The sequence below is a fragment of the Molossus molossus genome, unplaced genomic scaffold, assembly GCF_014108415.1.
Source record: "Molossus molossus isolate mMolMol1 unplaced genomic scaffold, mMolMol1.p scaffold_m16_p_4, whole genome shotgun sequence".
In the NCBI taxonomy this organism is placed as follows: Eukaryota; Metazoa; Chordata; class Mammalia; order Chiroptera; family Molossidae; genus Molossus; species Molossus molossus.
Genome location: NW_023425377.1, coordinates 88,113,365 through 88,134,115, shown reverse-complemented (window position 1 = coordinate 88,134,115; position 20,751 = coordinate 88,113,365). Strand labels below are relative to the sequence as shown.

The window sequence follows — 20,751 nt, the reverse complement described above, 5'->3', positions numbered from 1 at the left end:
GAAATAACGAGTCTATACAAGAACCTCAGGGAGGCAGACTCGGAGCAATAAAATGTAAAACCTGAGGGATTTAAAAAGAACACAGCGAGTGATTATTACCTTGAGAAATGTGTGTGCACATGCTTGCATGTGTGTGAGAGAGAGAGACAGACAGAGACTCAGAGATAGGGACAGAGAGACAGAGAGCTAGGGAGAGAGGCAAGCAGAGGGAGAAAGAGGTGGAGGAGAAATGGCTAATGTGATTTAGGAATATAGCTGAACACCTCTACCTCTTTCATAGTTTCTTTGTGTCTTGTCTGTTTTCTTCACCATCTAGATCCCTTCTTATAACATTTTGGCTGAAGATATGTTCCAACTCTCATTACCAGAAAAGAAATCTATTCTATGTCTTAGAAATAAAGTCACAAAAGGAATTTCACTCTGTGCTGAGCAAACTGTACTGAAACTATAGCATCTGTTAACTATCCTTCAGTTGTGTTTTTTAAAAATTCAATTTGGAATAGTGTTGCTGGAGTTGGAAATGTTATGATAGAACAGGGATTATCTAGACAGAAAGTGGAGGGAAGGTCATCCTAGATTGTGTTTACAAAGGCATGAAGGTGAAAGAGAGGGTCACAAGTTTGGGGATTATAGGTAGTTTTGTGTCCTGGAACTGGCGAGGTGGAAGATACAGTTAGAGGGATAGAGAGAGCAAGTCGTTGAAGTACCTCATACACTATGCTAAAAATGTTGGGTTTTATTCTGGAGGAGAATGGAAGGATGATAAAAAATATTTAAAAGGTTGAACCCGTGACTGCAGTGTGAAAGAAGAGTGGTGTGGGGGGAGAGAGACCAGAGACAGGGAAACCAGGAGCTCTTGCAGTAATGTAGGAGAGAAGCTAGTTAGGAAGCAAAACTGAAAAGATCTGGTGACCAGTTAGGTTTTCATGCACAGAGTAGAGGTAGTTGAGAGAAGGGTAGGAGACTTTATTCAATTTCAAAAGTTTGGAGCTTTGGATAAATGATACTGTTCTTCATCTTGGAGAAAAATTTCAAAAAGAATAGATTTGGCTGGAACAGGAGGAGAGACAGCAATGAGTTAGTGAGTAAATGTTGAATTTAAGGAGCCCTAGATGCAATTGGAAATGTTTAGTAGGCAGTTGGTTAAATGGACGTGGAGCTCAGAAAAAAGTATGGGCTAGAGAGTTAGAGTTAATCCACTAATCAACTAAATAACTAACCGAGTTATTCAACTACATGATAGTGGAAGCCATGGCTGAACAACTTAAAAGTTACTGAGCTCTGAATTTATTTACTCCTTCTTATGATCCTATGAAGTTGTTACAACTATTAGTCTCACTTTATAAATGAGGAAACCCCAGGAGGCATTGGGTAACCTGCCCAAGATCTCACACACACAGAGCCAGGAAGTGGCAAGACCCTGAAAAGTGGTTCTAGTGTCTAGGTTCTTCACCATCGTGCCTCTTAGAATGAATTATAGAGTGAGAAGGGAATAGTGCTAAGACCAGAATCTTAGAACGTAATGGTGTTTAAGGGATAAGTAGAGCACAAGAAGTAGTGGAAAAATTAGGAGAGTATTGTCATGGAAGTCAAAGGAAGAGCATCTCAGGAAGAATGGAGGTGAGTGGAAGGCCCCTCATGACAGCTGTTTTATGGAAAGCCATTCATGCACACTCCAATAAGGAGGTACCTAGAGAAATGGGAAGACCAGCAAAATCAGAAGCAGTTACCAGCACTGAGGGAGATTGAGTCTCTGGTCTCCCTTCTATTGGAGCTGGAAAAAGTGGCATGGAATGAGATGAGAGGCATACATACAATTAACTCTACATTTAGCTTTGCAGATTTATAAATAACTTCCTTGTGATACTTACTAAAGATTATGTCACAGATAGGGTTAATTTTTATGTATGACTTAAATGTGTAGAAATATATGAGTATGAGAAGGAAAATGGAGACTATTCAGCTTTTACGCCATCTTAAGAGCTGTCTGTCTTGTTTACTCCATGTCAACCTAGGCCAGAAGTATAGTGCTAACACAAATTGACTTTCCTGTAAATGGATTTGTCTCTTTTCCTCTTGTTTTACTCTTATTTCCCTGTGTGTCTGTTTCTCTTTTGTTTCCTTTATTGCACTGTTCATTTTTTCCTTTATTTAATCCATAGCTATGCAAAATAGTGGATTCATTTTTATATTCAGCAGTATTGAAATTCATACAATAACATGGGACTGTGTTTCTGCATGTCTGCTTCACGTGGTACACAACAGCTCTTTGGTAACCTCCAGTGCCTCTAGATCATGTTTCTAGCTGCTTAGGAAAAATTGCCTCTCAAAAGCACATTTGGATCTTGGCTTCCTAGTCCTTTGTTGCATGTCAAACATTTATTTATTACTAGTTGGGCTTCCCATCATTTCAAGGAAGAATTGTTGAATATTGTTAAATTTTATTTATTTATTTTTAATTATTATTATCGTTATTTATTTATTTATTTTGAGAAAGAGAGAGAGAGGGAGGGAGAGATAGAAACATCAATGTGAGAGAGAAATATTGGTCAGCTGCCTCCTGCATGCCCCCTACTGGGGATCAGGCCTGCAACCCCAGCATGTGCCCTGACTAGGAATCAAACCAGGACCTCTCAGTCCATGGTTTGATGTTCAGTCCACTGAGCCACACCATCCAGGCAAATATCATTAAATTTTAAAATACCTGCTGCTATTCATCCTGGTGTCTATTACAGGGAGCTGCCCATTTGAGAAGCAGTTGAGTTGCAAACCAAGGCCTGCAATTGCACAGGTTGCCCTTATGACTTTCAATTTGGGGCCCAACTCTAAAACCACTGTTTGTTTTCTTGTATGTAGAAACATAGGCATTTTGTTTTGTTTTGTTTTCTCTCCTGATGGCCTATTACTCAGACCTCTTGTTGAACCCTGGTTTACGTTGCTCTGGAGACCACCGGTCTCACTGAGACAGCCCCTGGAACCTCCCAAAGCAGACCTTGTATTAGAGATAGGTAAGCCATTCAGACAGTGTCCAGATTTCTAGAAAACATGTCCTGTTATATTTTTATGTGATACTCTCTCTATATATGTGTGCATGTTTTATTTGTAAAGGTATATGTTATCATTCTTATGTTTAGTCAGGTTTGTTACAAATAGGAAATCTCCACAAATTGGTGACAGAGCCCATTCACAAGTAGAGAAACATTTGATCTAGAACTTAGGAAATTATGTTAACATTTATAAAATTTATGAAAATATATGTTTAACATTGGTATTAAATTTGAAAAGCAAACTGATTAGTATTTCCTAAAAACAAAAGAAAAAACAATAACAACATGAAAATCATTCCAATCAAATGAAATCTCAGAAGATATTTTGGATATAAAAATGTTGAGACATCTGACATCTTAAGCTTGTGGGGAAAATAAGGGGGGAGGAGGACATAAATTCTTCCCCTGATTTCCACCTGGGAGCTCATGCATGTGACCTGATTTAGAATCTGCTGCTCCTGTGTTCTCTAATTGACCCCTTTCTCTCATTTCCCTCAGGCTTAAATCCTTCTGGAGTCACCGAGAGTGGCAGTGTGGGAAGTAGCAGCCGGTTCCAACCTTCAGGGTCCCTCCCAGGAGAGAGGCAGGACCTGTGTTATGTGAGTATCCTTGACAAAAGGACTTTCTAATAATAACACTAATGGAAAACTAATTCACAGTATGTTTGTTGAAATAATAATGAGCTACAGATGAAATTACCTTTTAAAATTCCTTTAAAATAAGTTAAAAAGAAACAACCTGTTTTATTAACTTAATTATTTTTGAACTCAGTAAAAGAGTATTTTTTTTTTAATTAAAACTATTTAAAGTTTCCCTTAAGATTTCCTCTGAATTTGGACCATTTATGCTGAGAATGGGTTTTGCAACTCGGTTGAACAAGATCACCTCTATTGCCCAAACTTAGCTTTCTGCCACTAAAGTGAGACTTAAGAAAACAGACTCCATTGAGGAGTCTCAAGTGAGGCCCTTGAGAGAGCAGAATTCCCAAGGAGCTGTTGTGTAAGATGTTGCACTGCCACTACAACTCCTGGATGAGAACTACTTTCTAGTGGCATTCATATTGGAACGCAGTTTCAAAGGTAGGATGTACTTGGGAACTGCCAAATTTCAGACAAGCAGCCTTGGCTATCATGAACATTACAGGGGGAGTCTTCTTGTTCAGAATCTGTTAGTCAGAAGAGCGAACACAAGATCTCTTACCGGGATCTAGAGAGTATGACATCCACTGGGCATGCTGGGCTTGTTCATAGCATTTATACATAGAGGTTGTGAGCACCCTGAAGAAATATGACCTTTAAATACGATAGAAATGAAGTCAGAAGAATGAACATCAGGATTAAAGTGTGTTAAGAAGGAAAGGGCCCTGGCTGGTGTGGCTCAGTTGGTTGGATCATCGTCCTGTAAACTAAAAGGTCATGGGTTCGATTGCCAGACAGGGCACATACTAGGTTGTGGGTTCGAGGCACATACCCTGGTTGGGGCCTGTACAAGAGGCAACCAATCAATGTTTCTCTCTCTCCCTCCCCCTCCCCTTCCTCTCTCTAAAATCAATAAACATATCCTGGGGCAAGGATTGAAAAAAAGAAAACAAGGAAAGAAACTTGAAAGTGACCCCTTTAGTTTCCTGGAAATCTAAAAGAGGCATTCTATAGTAAATAGAATCATAGCCCAGATCCCAACAAAAATTTTGTGGTTTGTTGGAAAGGACCAACTTATCAAACCTAGAAAGATCAAAAGCACTATTAAGAGTGCCAACGTGTGTTCTGCAGATCCTGAGTTATTGCCCTAAGTTTCCCGAAGTTTTTTCACAGGTACAAGCATCTGGTTGGTTGGTAATGATAACAATAACAGTATTGATAGTAGTAATAATAATGTCATTGCCAAGTGTGCTAAACACTTTAGAAACGTTGGCTTATTTCATGCAAGCAACATTCTTTTATGAAGTAATTTGTCAGATGGGGGAACTGAGGCTCAAAAAGATTAGGCAACTTGGCCAAAACTGTGAAGCTGAAACTGGAAAGCAAAATAAACCTATGCTCTTAGCTTATTGCCTCAATAAATAGTGAAAGCGGTAATATAAGAGCAGAGAATCTAAAATAGCAATACTGTTCAAAAAGGTTGTAGCCCATAATTTGAGTGTAATTGGATCATAAACTGCATTCTCTGTGCCTCTTAGAGTCATCACTCCCTTGATGTGTCTCCTCTATCTATTTTCTGTTACTACTGGCTTAAAGCAATTCTTCCTTGGACACTTATAGTCTTGAATCAGCTAAACAGAGTTTCCCACAAAGTCAGATATGGAAAATTGCCAAAATGTCAGTCATTTGGATAGAGTGTCTAAGTGATTGTAATTCTAGAAGTGAAATTGTAGTGCCAGACACTCAGTAAGTATTTACATGAATAAATGAGTTAATAAATAAGTGAGCAAAAGGATGAATACTTGGATAGAGGATTTGTTTGGGGGAATTAGTTACCATTCAATAACTATTTCTTGTGTGTCTACTGTGTACTATGCTTGATGTTTAGTGTCACTGAGGATGTAGTTCAGCAGCTAGACTATCACTGTTTTCTCAAGACCATCTCCAAAGTGCAGGCTACTGAATCCTACTACGAGTTCTGAGTCTTCTCCTTGTAAATAAAGGGTTTAATTGATAATTTTTATATTTCTTTCATGTGCCACTCTCTATTAGTATATGATTCTCAATATCATTTTTTAAATAATTTTTTAAATGTTAGAATAGTTTTTCAATTGGAAAAAAAATGCTAACGGTACACCCAGTTTCTTTTATTAGTTACATCTTACATGAACGTGGTATATTTGTTAATTAATCAATATTGATACATTATTAACTAAAGTCCATAATTATTTATTAATTTTCTTAGTTTTTACTAAGAAATGACTGTCCTTTTTTCTGTGCAAGGATGCCCTGCAGGACACCACCTTATATTTACTTGTTGTCTCTTTAGGCTTCTCTTGGCTGTGATGGTTTCTTATACTTTCCTAGTTTTGGATGACCTTGACAAGTTTTGAGGAATACTGGTTAGGTGTTTTGTAGAAAGTCTATCAATTGAAATTTGTCTAATATTTATCTTTTTTGTTTTGTTTTGTTATGTTAATACTCACCCAAAGATATTTTCCATTGATTTTTAGATATAGTAGAAGGCAGAGAGGGAGAGAGAGAAACATCAATGTTAGAGAAACACATAGATTGGTTGCCTCTCCCATGACTCCCACCAGGGCCGGAATCAAACCTGCAAGCCAGGTACATGCCATTGATGGAAAATTAAACCCATGACCCTTTGGTCGGAGGGCCAATGCTTTAACTGCTGAGCCAAACTGGCCAGGGCTCTAATATTTATCTTATGATTCGACTTAGATTATGTATTTTGGAGGAAAAGACCCCACAGATAAATTGCTATTTTCATCATATTATATCAAGGGTATCTACAATGAACATGACTTATCAATGATAACAGGAACCTTGCTTACCTGGCTGAGGCGGTATTTATTAGGTTTCTCCACTATAAAGTTGCCTTTTTCTCTCCATTTCCATATAGCACTTTTTGGAAAGAAGTAATTGTGTGCAGCTCACACTTTGGAGAGGAGGGTTATGCTTCACCTCCTTGAGGGCAGACTGCAGACATTTTCTTAAATTATCCTGCCTGTGAGATTTGTCTATTCTCCCTCACTTATTTATTTACATCAGTATGAACTCATGGGTATTTATTTTATACTTTGGATTGTAATCCAATATTACTTAAAAAGGTTTTTTTGTTGTTGCTCAAACTGTTCCAGCTGTAGCCACAAGGAGCTCTTTTGGTTGTCTCCTGGTTCTTTCTGTAAATACCCTCATCAGGTGTTTTTGTTTGTTTGTTTCCCAACACTTCCTTACTTTCTGGCACTACAGGTTGCTCCGGTCTTGTCTTGTACATTTCCTGTCCCAGTGCTAGAATCAACCATTTCTCCAAGCAACCCTGGTTCCTTTGGTTGGAGAGCGGATTAGAAACCAAGATCCAGGCACTAGATAGGCTCATTGCTACTGCTGTGTCACAACGTCTAGGTCCTCTCAGCTGACAGAGCAAGGAAATATATATGTGTGTACTAATCTGTATATAGGTACACAGGTCTATCCATATTTCTCTGTGTAGCCGTTTACATCTATATCAAGCTAAACATGAGTTTGTACTGTCTCCAACTCTAATCCATTGCTACATGAAATGTTCTAGCCTCCTCCCCTTTCTTATCTGTAACCTCGCACTCCAACAGTTAGAGACCTGTCTCCTACCATCTGTCATTCTTCAGTTGTTCAATCCTGTATACATGTACAGCAGTATCAGAAATGCTAGGTCATATTCTGTAATCAATAACTTTATCAACTGGAGTCCAGTGTTTATATACAGTGCTTTCTGGCTTCAGTTTTATAGACTCTATCTCCAAAGTTATTTAGGTCAGCACCTTTCTCTCCACCACATTCTTCAGTGAGGTGGTTTCATTCATTTGTAATATAGTTAGATTTTTTTGTCACATTCTGCATTCCATCCTGTAACATCCAACCTCTTCAAAAAATATATATATACATATATATATATAATATATATATAATGCATTAAGTTCCAGTCTTTGTGCAGTGAAGGTCTGTGGGGTTTTGGCAAATGCATCCACCACCATTCATGTATCCATCATTACATTATGATACATAATAGTCTCACTGCCTTAAAATATCTCCTGTGCTTCACCTATTCAGCCCTCCGCCTATCTGAAACGCCTAGTAACCACTGATCTTTTTAACCATTCCTATGGTTTTACCTTTCCCAAATGGTCATATAGTTGAAACCATATAGTAATGAGCTTGTATAGACGGGCTTCTTTCACTCAGCAAATATATATTTAAGAGTGATCCATGTATTGTTCATGGCTTGATAATTTATTTGTTTTTTATCACTGACTAATATTCCATGGTAGAGATATACCACAGTTGTTGTTTTTTAAATCCTTTCAGTTGTTGAAGGTCATCGTGGTTGCTTACAGTTTTTGCAATTATGACTAAAGGTGCTATAAACATTTGTATGCAGGTTTTGTGTAGACATAAGTTTTCAAATAAATTGTTCAGTATCTGTTTAACATTTAGTTTTCAGGTTGATTGTAATTATTGATTTGTAATTATCAGGCTTTTATACGGCTTGTCAAATATAGCTATTTAAAAATAATAAACACTTTCACATAATAAATCTATTCAGAATCAGGCACTTTTTAAAAATAAAAGTATAAACAATGAACACATAAATATTTCATAGAATAAGAGAAATTTAAATATAGGACACTTTAGAAGTATGTACATTTAATAGTCTTTAAAACATGAGCAGACCTGTGGTCTTCTGTGGCCATTTCAAACAGGGAGATTTATAAGTGTCAACTTAGCTGCAAAATTGTTCCTTTATTGCTCCCTCACTAATAAAACATGCTAAAAATTACACGTTTGAAAATCCAAATAAAAGTATTTTCAAGTTGGAGTAATAAATACAACACAGTATTGGAGTAACAAAACCAGCTCCCTTTATGTGTCTACATATCAGATAAGACACATGAAATGCCACAGAATAGTAAGAAATAAAAATAATTTCCCAGGGTATTTCATCTCTAAACACGTGATGTGCTTTACATACAGTATAATCCTATTAAAACACAACTTGTTATTCCATAGGATATGGGTATACATTAGAGTGGGAGTGAAATATGTCACTAAAAGTCTAAACACAACAATTCTACCAAAAAAATAAATAAATAAAAGGCCTTTCTACAACACTATCTTCTATCAAATGGTAAATTGGTCTTTGTCTTTAATACCAGTATTCCAAAGAGTCTCCTTCTTTGGAGATGGATCAATAAAAATTGTCCCTATAGTCCTGGCCAGTTTGGCTCAGCAGTTGGAGTGTTGGCCTGTGGACCAGAGAGTCCCGGGTTCGGTTCCCGCTAAGGGGCACATACCAAAAAAAAAAAAAAATTGTCCCTATATTGTTACCACCTTACAGAATCTTCACTGTATTTTCCCACAGTATCCAAGTGACTTGTGTTATCTAGTCTAGTAAGGCTGAGTATAAAATATCCTGCTATCAAGAAAGCTTTAACAGTGTGTGCTATATTTTATTTTGTGTCTTAAGGTAAGATATTTGAGTAAATGGAGAAGGCCAAGTACCAGTGAGAATGAGGGACTTATAGACTATCATACTTGTTCAGTGTATTTCTCCTCTCCATAAAATTGTGGCCTTTTACCCAGCCAGTGTGGCTCAGTGGATTGAGCGTTGTCCCATGGACTGAGAGGTCTCAGTTTGATTTCCAGTCAGAGCACATGCCCGGGTTGTGGGCTCGATCCCCAGTGAGGGGCGTGCAGGAGGCAGCCGATTGATATTTCTCTCTGTCATCAATGTTTCGATTTCTGTCTGTCTAAAAAATCAATAAAAACATATATTTTAAAATTATGGCCTTTTTAGTGTTTGGAAATTAATGAGTCTAAAGCATGCTGGCAAATGCTGGGATTTTCTTCTCTGACTGAATAGGTTCTGTGATTTCTCCATTAGGAGCCTGACTCATTGAGAGATAAGGACTGGCTTACCAAGAAGCCCGGAGGGTTTTAGGGCCTTTTAGTTCAGTGGAAAGAATTCAGGAGAGAATTCTTGGGAGTCTAATTCTCTCTGAAGGAGAACATACCTTATGATGTATTAGGTGGGGGGCTCTGTAGATAGATTACACCCCTTTTGGTACACAAAATTATAATAGGAAAAAACCTTTCTCTTTCATTGCCCTGCTTTCCCCCATGTGACAGGGGGCCCTTCAGATACTTAATTACCTCCAATATACTAGTCTCTTTCTATCCTTTGCTCCCATGAATCTTTATAAGTGCTCCTTCCAGATTTTAGCTACCTATCAAATAAAAATTCAATAAACAACTTGGGCCAAATTATTCATAACCAATGATTTTTAAGTATTCTAACCCAGAAACATTTGCAGTGATTTGTAACTTAATACATATGCCAAATTAAACTTACCTAAAGTCAAGCATCCTCAAAAAGGAAAGGGATCAAGATCCTATCTCCTTTTATTTTGAGATTCAACTTAATTAGAACTTTCTAAATGGCTGAGATATCCCTGACAGAGGTCCTCTGGTAGCAAAAAATATTAACATTTCCCCAAGAAGAGAGAGGGAGTCTGGCTCAGTGACTTAGACCCAACACCAGGACCCTGAGGTTTGTTGGAGACAGCGTGTTCTAGATACAGTGTACAGCTGTGGTTAGAAACCCAATTATATGTGGCCACTTGGGCAAAACTGTCATGTTTGGTGAACAGTGGCTGATTGTGTGAGCCTAATTCCAATAAACTGTCATCTTGGGAGTCCATGTTCTCAGTGACATCCTGCTGCCTGCACAGGGTTCTGCAGCAGAAAGGATGACCTTAGGGTAGGACAAGGACACACTGGAGCCTGTTGGAACCAGTTTTCAGCAATGACAACATGCAGAGGTGATTAAAATCAGAACTTTTAATGGACTAGTCAGTTCTTTCCACATGATACTTTGAAACAAGATTGCTCCTTTTGGATTAAGTAAATTTCCAGGGTTTCTGGACAATTTGGGGAATGGGGGAGTCTTTAAGAGAGATGCTGAATTATCTCCAGTACAGAAGAATGAAGGCTTAAGGAAGCAATTAGAAAAATAAAGACAGATGACCAAAGTGTGAATCCAAAACTGATGGAGGTCATACAGATTAGATTTAATATGCCAGTTCATTGTGAATCTTCAATCTGCAGAGCTGAAATGTTTGCCAACTCTGTTTAAGCAGAGTTTCTTTCTTTTCTTTTTTAATCCTCACCCAAGGATATTTTTATATTTATCTTCAGACAGAGTGTGTGTGTGGGGGGGAGAGAGAGAGAGAGAGAGAAACATCCACGTGAGAGAGACACATCGATTGGTTGCCACCTGCATGACCCCAGCAGGGGCCGAGGACAAACTGCAACCAAGGTAGATGCCCCTGGCTGGAATTGAACCCAGACTCTTTGGTCTGTGAGCCAACGCTCTAACCACTGAGCAAGACCAGCCAGGGTTGAACCTTTTCTTTTTTAACTAAACATTTTGAGGGACTAGATTCCAAGGAACACTTGTTGGAAAGTGCTTTTTGAATGGCAGATTTAGATACTATATAATTGCTTATCTGTCCCAGAGTAGATTAGCTCCTAGTTCTGTGGTGTTCATCACAATGTGCTAATGACTAACCCAAGGAAGGCAGAGTGTGCAGGAGAGGGCGCGGAAATGAGATCACAACTTTCTCTTTGGCTTCATCTATCCTTTGCCTTTGACAGATGAGCACCACCTGCAATCACTTGTTGGCTCCATAAATAAGAGTTTTTGTCTATTTTATTGTTACATATCTTCAGTGCTGGGAACTGTGCCTGGCACAGGTGCTCAATAACTATTTGTTGAATGCATAAACTTCTGGCCTTCACTGTCTTGGCAAAATTACTAAAAACCGAACATTGCCATTTCTTTTGCATAGTTTGTTCCTTGCAGCTGCAGAACAGATCCTTCTGAAGAATTAGGAAGTATGAGAACAGGAGTGACAGCTCATTTGTAAATTAAATGAAGCCCATATTTGCCCAAGTCAGACCAACCTGGGATGGGGACAGGGATACAATGAAGCCATTTCAAACCCGCCAGCTGAATCACTATCCCCCAGTTCCACATTGTCCAGTCTAAAGATGATATTTAATAACTTGTATGGCAATGTAAGTTTTATAAGTAAATGTAATCAACATATAAATAATCAGTATATAAATAAAATTTTGAAATATTTTTTTTCTAAGCCTGGAAAACCAATCAGAGAGAATATATGTATCCCTATGTTCATAGCAGCACTATTTACAGTAGCTAAGATCTGGAAACAGCCCAAGTGTCCATCAGTAGATGAGTGGATAAAAAAGCTGTGGTACATATACACAATGGAGTACTATGCAGCTGTAAGAAAGAAAGATCTCTTATCCTTTGAGACAACATGGAAGGACCTGGAGAGTATTATGCTAAGCGAAACAAGCCAAGCAGAGAAAGACAAATATCACATGATCTCACTTATTTCTGGAATATAATGAACTAAACAAACTGATGAACAAAATAGACCCAGAGTCATAGAAGTAGGGTACAGACTGACATTCCTCAGAAGCGGGGGGAGGGAAGGGATAAACCACAAAACTTATATGCATGTACACATAACCGGTAGACATAGACAACAAAGCTGAGGCCGGGGTTGGAGGGGATAGGGGGGAGGGAATCAATGGGGAAGTGGGGGAGAAACATCTGTAACAAAAATAAATTAAAGAAATGAAACTACAACAATTCATATAAAATAAAATAAAAAAATATTTTCTTTCTGTTCTCTAAACTGTATGTTGTGAAACTACTTACCATGTGATCCAAGGTGAAATGATCATCAAATCACTCTAATAATTTCTAAATAATTATTACATTTTAGACAGTACTGGTGTAATCTTATGTTTGATGAGCTCTCATAAAACTAAAAGTGGCTTGTCTCTAAGCACAGTTTTGTGGAGTAAACTGTGCCAAACTCTTCCAGTGACCTCCTCATGAAAGTAATAGTCATTAGATCTGGGGCCAGGCACTTGCTACAGTGGGAGGGTGATTGGGTAGGTTGTCCCTCATGTTCTGGATGCTAGTGCTTCTCACACAGCCTGGACCTGGAGGGCCTTTCCTTCCCCTCACCTACAACACTGCCATCAACCAGGCCTGTCCCACCACTCCTGCCAATCCGGGCCCCTCCTCAGTAGCAGGCAGGGACTATGTTCCCTTCAGCTATCACCTTGGTCTGCTCAGCTAATGCCCCAATGTCCAGGTGCACCAGTCCCAAGCCCCATCACCACCTATGCAATGGCTATTGGATGTTGTCATTCTGTGACGTGTCTAATTTAAGCTATTTACCAATCATCAAGGCAGTATTTCTGTATTTGAACCTGCACTAACACCATGCAGTGAGTATTAGCTGAATAGCAGCCATGGCCCAATCCCTTCTGAGTAGTTCAGAAGGTCTCAGGTCTTCTACTACATATGTTAGAATAATGTATGGATGCTTTTTTTTCTAACTCATGATATCTATCACTTCTTCTGCCTCTTAGCTCCATAAAATGGGTCCCCTATTTATGTGTTGATTCCTGGAAGCAATTTTGCTTTATCTCTTAAAGTCAATCAAGCAGTGTTGCCCTTGCTGATTCTCTCTACTCCTGAGCTGCATCAGGATAAAAACCCCTCTATTGGCTTGAGTGGCTCACAGTTGCCAAACTAAGGCTGCCTTATTCTCGTCATCTCTTACTCCTTACTACAACCCTGAGTCTCTGGATAACAGTATTGAAAACAACCTGAGTATTGAAACAGTATTGAAAACATACCACCCTGACTTTACTGTTGCCTTCCGCAGTTCATGATTCTGGGTTAAGCCTGCTTATTTTTTTCCAGTTTTGTTGACATTTATTTGACATACAGCACTGTATAAGTTTAAGGTGGACAGCACAATCACTTGACTTACATATATTGTCAAATGATCACCACACACAATTTAGCTAACATCTATCATCTCATGTAGACTTAAGAAATAAAAAATTTTCTTCTTGTGATGAGAACTCTTAGGATCTACTCTCTTAAACAACTTTCAAATGTACCATACAACAGTGTTCACTATAGTTATAATGTTATACATTACATCTCCAGTAGTTACCTTATCCTTGGAAATTTGTACCTTTTGACTACCTTTATTCAATTTCCCCATCCCCTCCCTCCATTTGCCACCTCTGGTAACCATAAATATGATTTCTTATGAATTTATTTATGTTTTATATTTCACATATAAGTGAAACCACGGAGTATTTGCCTTTGTCTGACTTATTTTATTTAACATAATGCCCTCAAGTTCCATCCAGGTTGTCACAAATGGCAGCATTTTCTTCTTTCTGTTTTTATGACTGAATGTTCTATTGTATTAATATACTGCAACTTCTTTATCCCTTAATCCATTGATGGGCAAGTCTTGGGTTTTTGCATATCTTGGCTATTGTAAATTATACTGCTAGATAGTTCTTCAACATAGTGATTTTGTTTCCTTCAGATACATGCTCTGAAGTGCAATTGTTTAATCATGTTGCCTATTTTTTATTTATTTTTACTAAAAATATTTAGTTTTTAATTTTAGAAAGAGGGAGGAAGAGGGAGATGGAAGCATCATCTAGCTGCCTCCTGCACACCCCCTACTGGGAATAGCCTGCAACCTGGGCGTGTGCTCTGGCCAGAATCTAATAGGCAAACTCTTGGTGCATGGGATAATGCCCAATCAACTGAGCCACACCAGCCAGGTGTATTGCCTATTTTTAATTTGGATTATTTGCTTTTTTGCTACTGAGTTGTATGAATTTCTTTATATACTTCAGATATTAACCCCTTATCAGATATATTATTTGCAAATATTTTTCCCATTTTGTAGGTTGTCTTTTCACTTTGTCACTCATTTCTCTTGTTGTGCAGCCTGTACATTTTGACACTCTTTCTGCCTTCAGTAATGTTTTACCCACCAATAGCTTGGAAACTTAAGAAGAGGTCTCTGATCCCCACTAGTTTAGGGGAAATTATTCTCAACATGCTGGGCATCAGAAGCAGCCAGTGAGTGGTACCAAGGCATGAAGATTGAAAACTCTAGAAGTGAACTGGATTTTCATCAAAGGTTGAGAACCCTTAGCTAGGGGTCTGCTTTGGGTCCAAAGCAAGTACTCAATTTCCCCCTCCATTTAACTGGCTCACTGCTGGATCTGCCAACATGCCTCAATGGGATTCTTAGGAAATTCATATACAATTTGGTTGTTACTTTGGGACCCTTGCCACTCTATGAACCACCCCTGTGCACAGTGATGCACAATTTCCTTTGGGTTAAGTCCTTAGGTTGCATTTAAAAAAAAAAAAAAAAGGTCTGACATCACAAGGAAACCACTTTTAGTTGCTCCATTTCCTGGAGCCTTCAGCTGGCAAAATGCCTGGGACAAGAAGTATTCAATTCAACTCAAAGCAGAACTGTATTAGAAGAAACAGATGGCCCACCTAAAGTGAAAAAAAATTGCTTTTTTTGGGGGAGAGGTAAGGTTGTTTATTCACCTCTTCCTCTAGGAAGGCAGGAATGTATAGAGGCAAAACAAATAAAACTTGTTATAAATGCACTCCGCAGATGAAGAGAAAAATTGGTGCTGAGCAGGGCTACAGGAGGCATCTTTCTGCCTCCAGTCAGGCTGTAGGAACTTGTTACACGCGTATAAAAATGCCCCCGGAACTTGAAAATCATTTCATCAGAGGAAGTAATAAGAACCAACACATAATTAAAGAAACCAACCATCAGTAACTCTCTCTGAGAGTTGGTAATGATGGACTGAGAAGATGGGGAGAGTTAACATGGGCCAGGATGAGGTTCAGGAAAATGACTGAATAGAAAAAAAAGCAGTGAGCATTGTATTGTATCTCATCTGAAGAAAATGGGGGTTAACGTGGTTGGAGATGTAGTAGAGAGGTCATCTGCATTTGTTTAGACAAGGGGAGACAAGGCAGTGAGAACACTTGCCAGAGGAGAGACACTTTTCCTGGAGGTCCCTGGTGTTCAGATCACCTGAAAAACACATTCCACTCAGAAAACTGTCCAATACCCGGATGAAACATTCCTTAAGTTTATCCAGCTCTTTTGTTTGGAATCTTTGTTCAACAAATAACATTCTGATTATGAATGAGGTCTCCCAACTACCCTATTAATGGGCAGGATTGAGTTCACTGGAAAGTTATTATATAGCTTTTACAAATAAATACATTTGTGTTCTGTTAGATATGTCAGTCTTTGGAGGGTTTGGTTAGCACAGGTTAGCCTGCAAACAGATTGCCCAGCAGTTACAGACAAAATTGGGTTTTTGGACCTGCACAGCGGAGTGCCAGACCCCAGAACACTGGACCACTCCTCTGTACTGCCATCCTGCGAGTCTCCACCCAAGCAGCCCCAGGCTTGCTTCCCAGATGTCTGTATGTCTCTTTAAATTCAACACAAACCATCCCAAAGAATCATCTCTCCTCTTGCTTTTTAAAAATCAGCCTGGGGAATAGCTAAGATCTGGAAACAGCCCAAGTGTCCATCAGTAGGTGAGTGAATAAAAAAGCTGTGGTACATGTACACAATCGAATACTATGCAGCTGTAAGAAAGAAAGATCTCTTATCCTTTGAGATGATATGGAGGGATCTGGAGAGTATTATGCTAAGCAAAACAAGCCAAGCAGAGAAAGACAAATATTACGTGATATTAATTATTTGTGGAATATAATGAATTAAACAAACTGATGAACAAAATTGACCCAGAGACATAGAGGTAGGGTACAAACTGACAGACCTCAGAAGAGAGGGTGTTGGGGTGAAGAGATAAGCTGCAGGACTTACATGCATGTATGCATAACCAATGGACATAGACAGCAAAGCTAGGGATGGGGTGAGGGGGTGGGGAGGAGGGTGTCAATGAAAAAGGAAAAATATCTGTAACAAAAACAAATTAATAAAAAAATAGATAGATAGATAGATAGATAGATAGATAGATAGATAGATAGATAAAATCAGCCCAGGGAAATTCTAAATTATCTTCTCTATAATGCATCCTAGTGTCTTAGAGCCCTGAGCCTTAGGAAATGTATTTTGTTATCTGTAATCATACTGTGACCATCTAGTTTCACCAACTAACAAACAGCTTCTTGTGGTCCTTGCTGTCCTCTTTATCTTGAGAGGGTGGGCCATGATGAGACCAACAATGGTGTGCCAAGGGTCCTTCAGCAAGGGGTGAGAAAGGAAGAATTATGCTACCAAACAGTTTGTACCCAGACCCCTCATACCCCTTGATCAAGTAGCTTGAAAGGGGGAGTGACTTGAGTTCAAGGAAGAAAGGATAGAGTGTTGTCATCCATGAGAACGGAATTCAAATAGTATTTCTTCCTGTCAGCTGCGCTCACTGTAGCTATGGGAGGGTGTAGCGCTTTGCCCATTTCCCCCCATCAGAGAGAATATATGCTTCTATGACTTCCAATGGCACTCTCACCCCTGACTGTTATAAAGGTGGAGCACCATCTGTTACCCTTTCTTAGTTTCTTTTCTAGGGAGTAAGTAGTGAACACCCCTTGGTGGATACTGCACACTTGCTTGCTGTAGGACATTTGTCCATTGGTCTTTTGGTGACTCATAATTTTTACCCATCTTCAGGGTGAGATGGAAGCAGCAATGACCCAACTGGGGAAATGATCTGCTAGCCTTACACCCCAGAAATTGCCCTGTATCCCTTGAAAAGAGCAAGCTATCTTCCCTTTAAATGAAAAATAGAAAAATTAATACTGCATGTGAATTTCTTCATTACTCAATTTGGAAAGTTGGCCAAAGGACTACAATTGATAACTATTGTGAAAATTGTCTCAAAATAGTAATTCCATAAATAAAGTAAGAGATACATCCCCTGCTACTGAGATTTATAAAAGTTCTGAGAAATGACAAAGTGGGGTTTGCTCTTCAGTATGTTTACTCCTTTCAGGGGCTGTGGCTGACCTCTCATGAAGCAAGGAGTTCAGTTGGGTAGAGATTGAGTAATGAGAACAGAGATGTGTTGTGTAACTCCTTCTTCCCCTTTACTTATTGTGGACCAGTAAATATCCGGTCTCAAACTATAAGCCAGCCGAATAGATTTAATTTTTGAGTATCTCACATCATGAGAGCTCAGCATTTCTTACAAAAAGTGGCCGCAGATAACCAAGGCCACTATATCTGTCTCTGTGCTGATGTTGAGTTTGTCTGACAGATTCACATCAGGTGACTTGGATGGCCTTTTTAAAAGGAAAGAGAATTGACTTTTACTGATTACTTAACGCTGTAGCCACACTACCTTTATTTCTCATGGCAAATCTGTGAGATTGATGTTATTTTCCTAAGGTTTTGGATGGGATTGGATTGGGACTCTCAGAGACACTAAGTAACTTGCTCAAGGCAATATAGTATCTTAGAAGCCTAACACAAACATGCTCTCTTCTGGTCAAGTTTACACAGGAGAAGTGAGTTGCTGTGGACCTGGATTTTAGGATTTAAACCTTAGCTTATCTGGCCCCAAAGTTACTCACTGTTCCTTCTGCTGTGCCAGGTAACAACATTGCCACATCCACTTACAAGAGGCTAGAGAAATATCAGGGAATTTCTCTTTTCTTTTTTAGTTTTGCTGCTGTGTATTTTGTTCAATTTTTTAAAATTGTGGTAAAAAACGCATAACATACAATTTACTACCTTAACCATTTTAAAGGGTACAGTTCAGTGATTTTAAATACATTCGTATTGTTGTGCAGTGATCACTACCATCCACCTCCATAACTTTGTATCTTGAAAACCTGAAACCCTGTTCTTTTTTTTTTTTTATCCTCACCCGAGGATATTTTTCCATTTTGTGTACAGATAGAGTGGGAGGGAGAGAGAGGAAGGGAGAGAGAGAGAGAAACATCGACGTGAAGGGACACATCGAGTGGCTGCCACCCGCACGACCAACCAGGGCCGGGGACAAACTGCAACCGAAGTACGTGCCCTTAGCGGGAACCGAACCCGGGTCTCTCCGGACCGCAGGCCGACGCTCTAACCACTGAGCCAAACTGGCCAGGGCTGAAACCCTGTTCTTATTAAACAACTGTTCATTCCTCCCTGCCCCCAGTCCCTGGCAACCACCATTCTACTTCTGTCTCTGTGAATTTGACTACTCTAAATACCTCATATAGATGGAATTATACAGTATTTGTATTTTTGTGACTGCCTTATTTTATCATAATGTCCTCAAGGTTTATGCATGTCATAGTATATTGTCAATTTTCTTCATTTTTTAAAGGCTGAATAATATTCCATGTATGTACAAACTACATTTTGCTTATCCATTTGTCAGTGGACAATTAGGTTGTTTTTATGTTTTATCTATTGAAAATGGGTATACAAATATTTCTTTGAGAACTTGCTTTCAATTACTTTAGGTATATACCCAAAAGTAGAATTGCTGGATCATATGATAATTCAATTTTTAATTTCTTGAGCAACCTCCATTACTGTTTTTTATGGCAGCTGTACCCACCAACAGTACACAGGGGTACCAATTACTCTACACCCTTGCCAACTCTTGTTTTAATTTTTTGATAGTAGCCATCTGAATCAGTGTGAGGTAGTATCTCATTGTAGTTTTAATTTACATTTCCCTAATGATTAGTGATGTTGAACATCTTTTCATGTGCTTAATTAGTCATTTGTATATCTTCTTTAGAGAAATGTCTGTTCAAGTTCTTTGCCCATTTTTTATTGGGTTGTTTGTTTTCTGTGTCATTGTGGTTTAGGAGTTTACTATGTGTTATGGATATTAATCCAGATATTAATTAGATATATGATTTGCAAATATTTTCTCCTCCGGACTGCAGGCCGACGCTCTAACCACTGAGCCAAACTGGCCAGGGCGCAAATATTTTCTCCTATTCTATAGGTTACCTTTTCACTCTGATGGTATTTTTGATGCACAAAACTTTAAAATTTTTATGATGTCCAATATGGTGTCATCCAAAGAATTATTTGCTAAATTCTGCTTGTGGAGCTTTTGACTTATGTTGTCTTCAAAGAGTTTTAGGTCTTATATTAAGGTCTTCGATTTATTATGAGTTAATTTCTATATGTGGTGTTAGATAAGAGTCCAACTCTTCATGTGGATATCCAGTTTTGCCAGCACCACTTGTTGAAAGAGTCCTTTCCCTCACTGAATGGTCTTGGCATCCTCATCACTTGCCCATATATGCAAGTGTTTATTTCTGGGCTCTCTATTCTGTTCCATTGGTATATATGTCTGTTTTTATGCCAGTTCCACACTGTTTTGATTACTGTAGCTTTGTAGTTGGTTTTGAAATCAAGTGTTGATCCTTCATTTTTGTTCTTTTTTTTTTTTTTCCTTTCTGTCCCCCAAGATTGTTTTAGCTATTCAATGTCCCTTAAAATTCTGTATAAATTTTGGGAATTTTTTTTTTATTTCAGAAAAAAAAAAAAAGTCATTGCGATTTTGATACAAATCGCATTTAATCTGTAGATCACTTTGGGTGGTATTGACATTTTGACAATATTAGGTCTTCCAATCCATGAACATGGGATGTGTTACATTTAGGATGTCTTCTTCTTTTTTTTTTAAATTTATTCCAGAGAGAGAGAAAAGGAGAAGGAAGGAAGAGAGAGAGAAACATTGATGCGAGAGAGATACGTCAATTGGTTATCTCCCACATGCACCCACCAGGATAGATCATGCAACCTGCATATTTGCCCTGACCAGGAATTGAACTTGTGACCCTTTAGTGCACAGGACAGCACTCCAACCAACTGATCCACACCAGCTAAGGCTATTATGACTTAAAATTTATTTCAACCTGGCTGGTGTGGCTCAGTGGTTGAGCATCAACCCATGCACCAAGAGGTTGCTGGTTTGATTCCTGGTCAGGGTACATGCCCAGGCTATGAGCCAAATCCCCAATGGAGAGCATGCTGGAGGTAGTCAGTTGTTGTTCTCTCTCATTGATGTTTCTATCTCTCTCTTCCTCTTTCTTCCTCTCTAAAAAATAA

The 20,751-nt window shown here is 38.7% G+C and overlaps 1 protein-coding gene across 2 annotated transcripts in view; it reads left to right on the top strand.

The window, feature by feature from the left end:
• SAP30 (Sin3A associated protein 30) overlaps positions 1 to 20,751 on the top strand; it is a 73,490-nt gene that overhangs the window by 44,820 nt on the left and 7,919 nt on the right. For both annotated transcript variants that reach the window (XR_004962034.1, XR_004962035.1), the window contains one exon: positions 3,546 to 3,646. The gene's annotated coding sequence lies outside the window, so the exon portion shown is untranslated. The remainder of the gene's footprint in view (positions 1 to 3,545; positions 3,647 to 20,751) is intronic.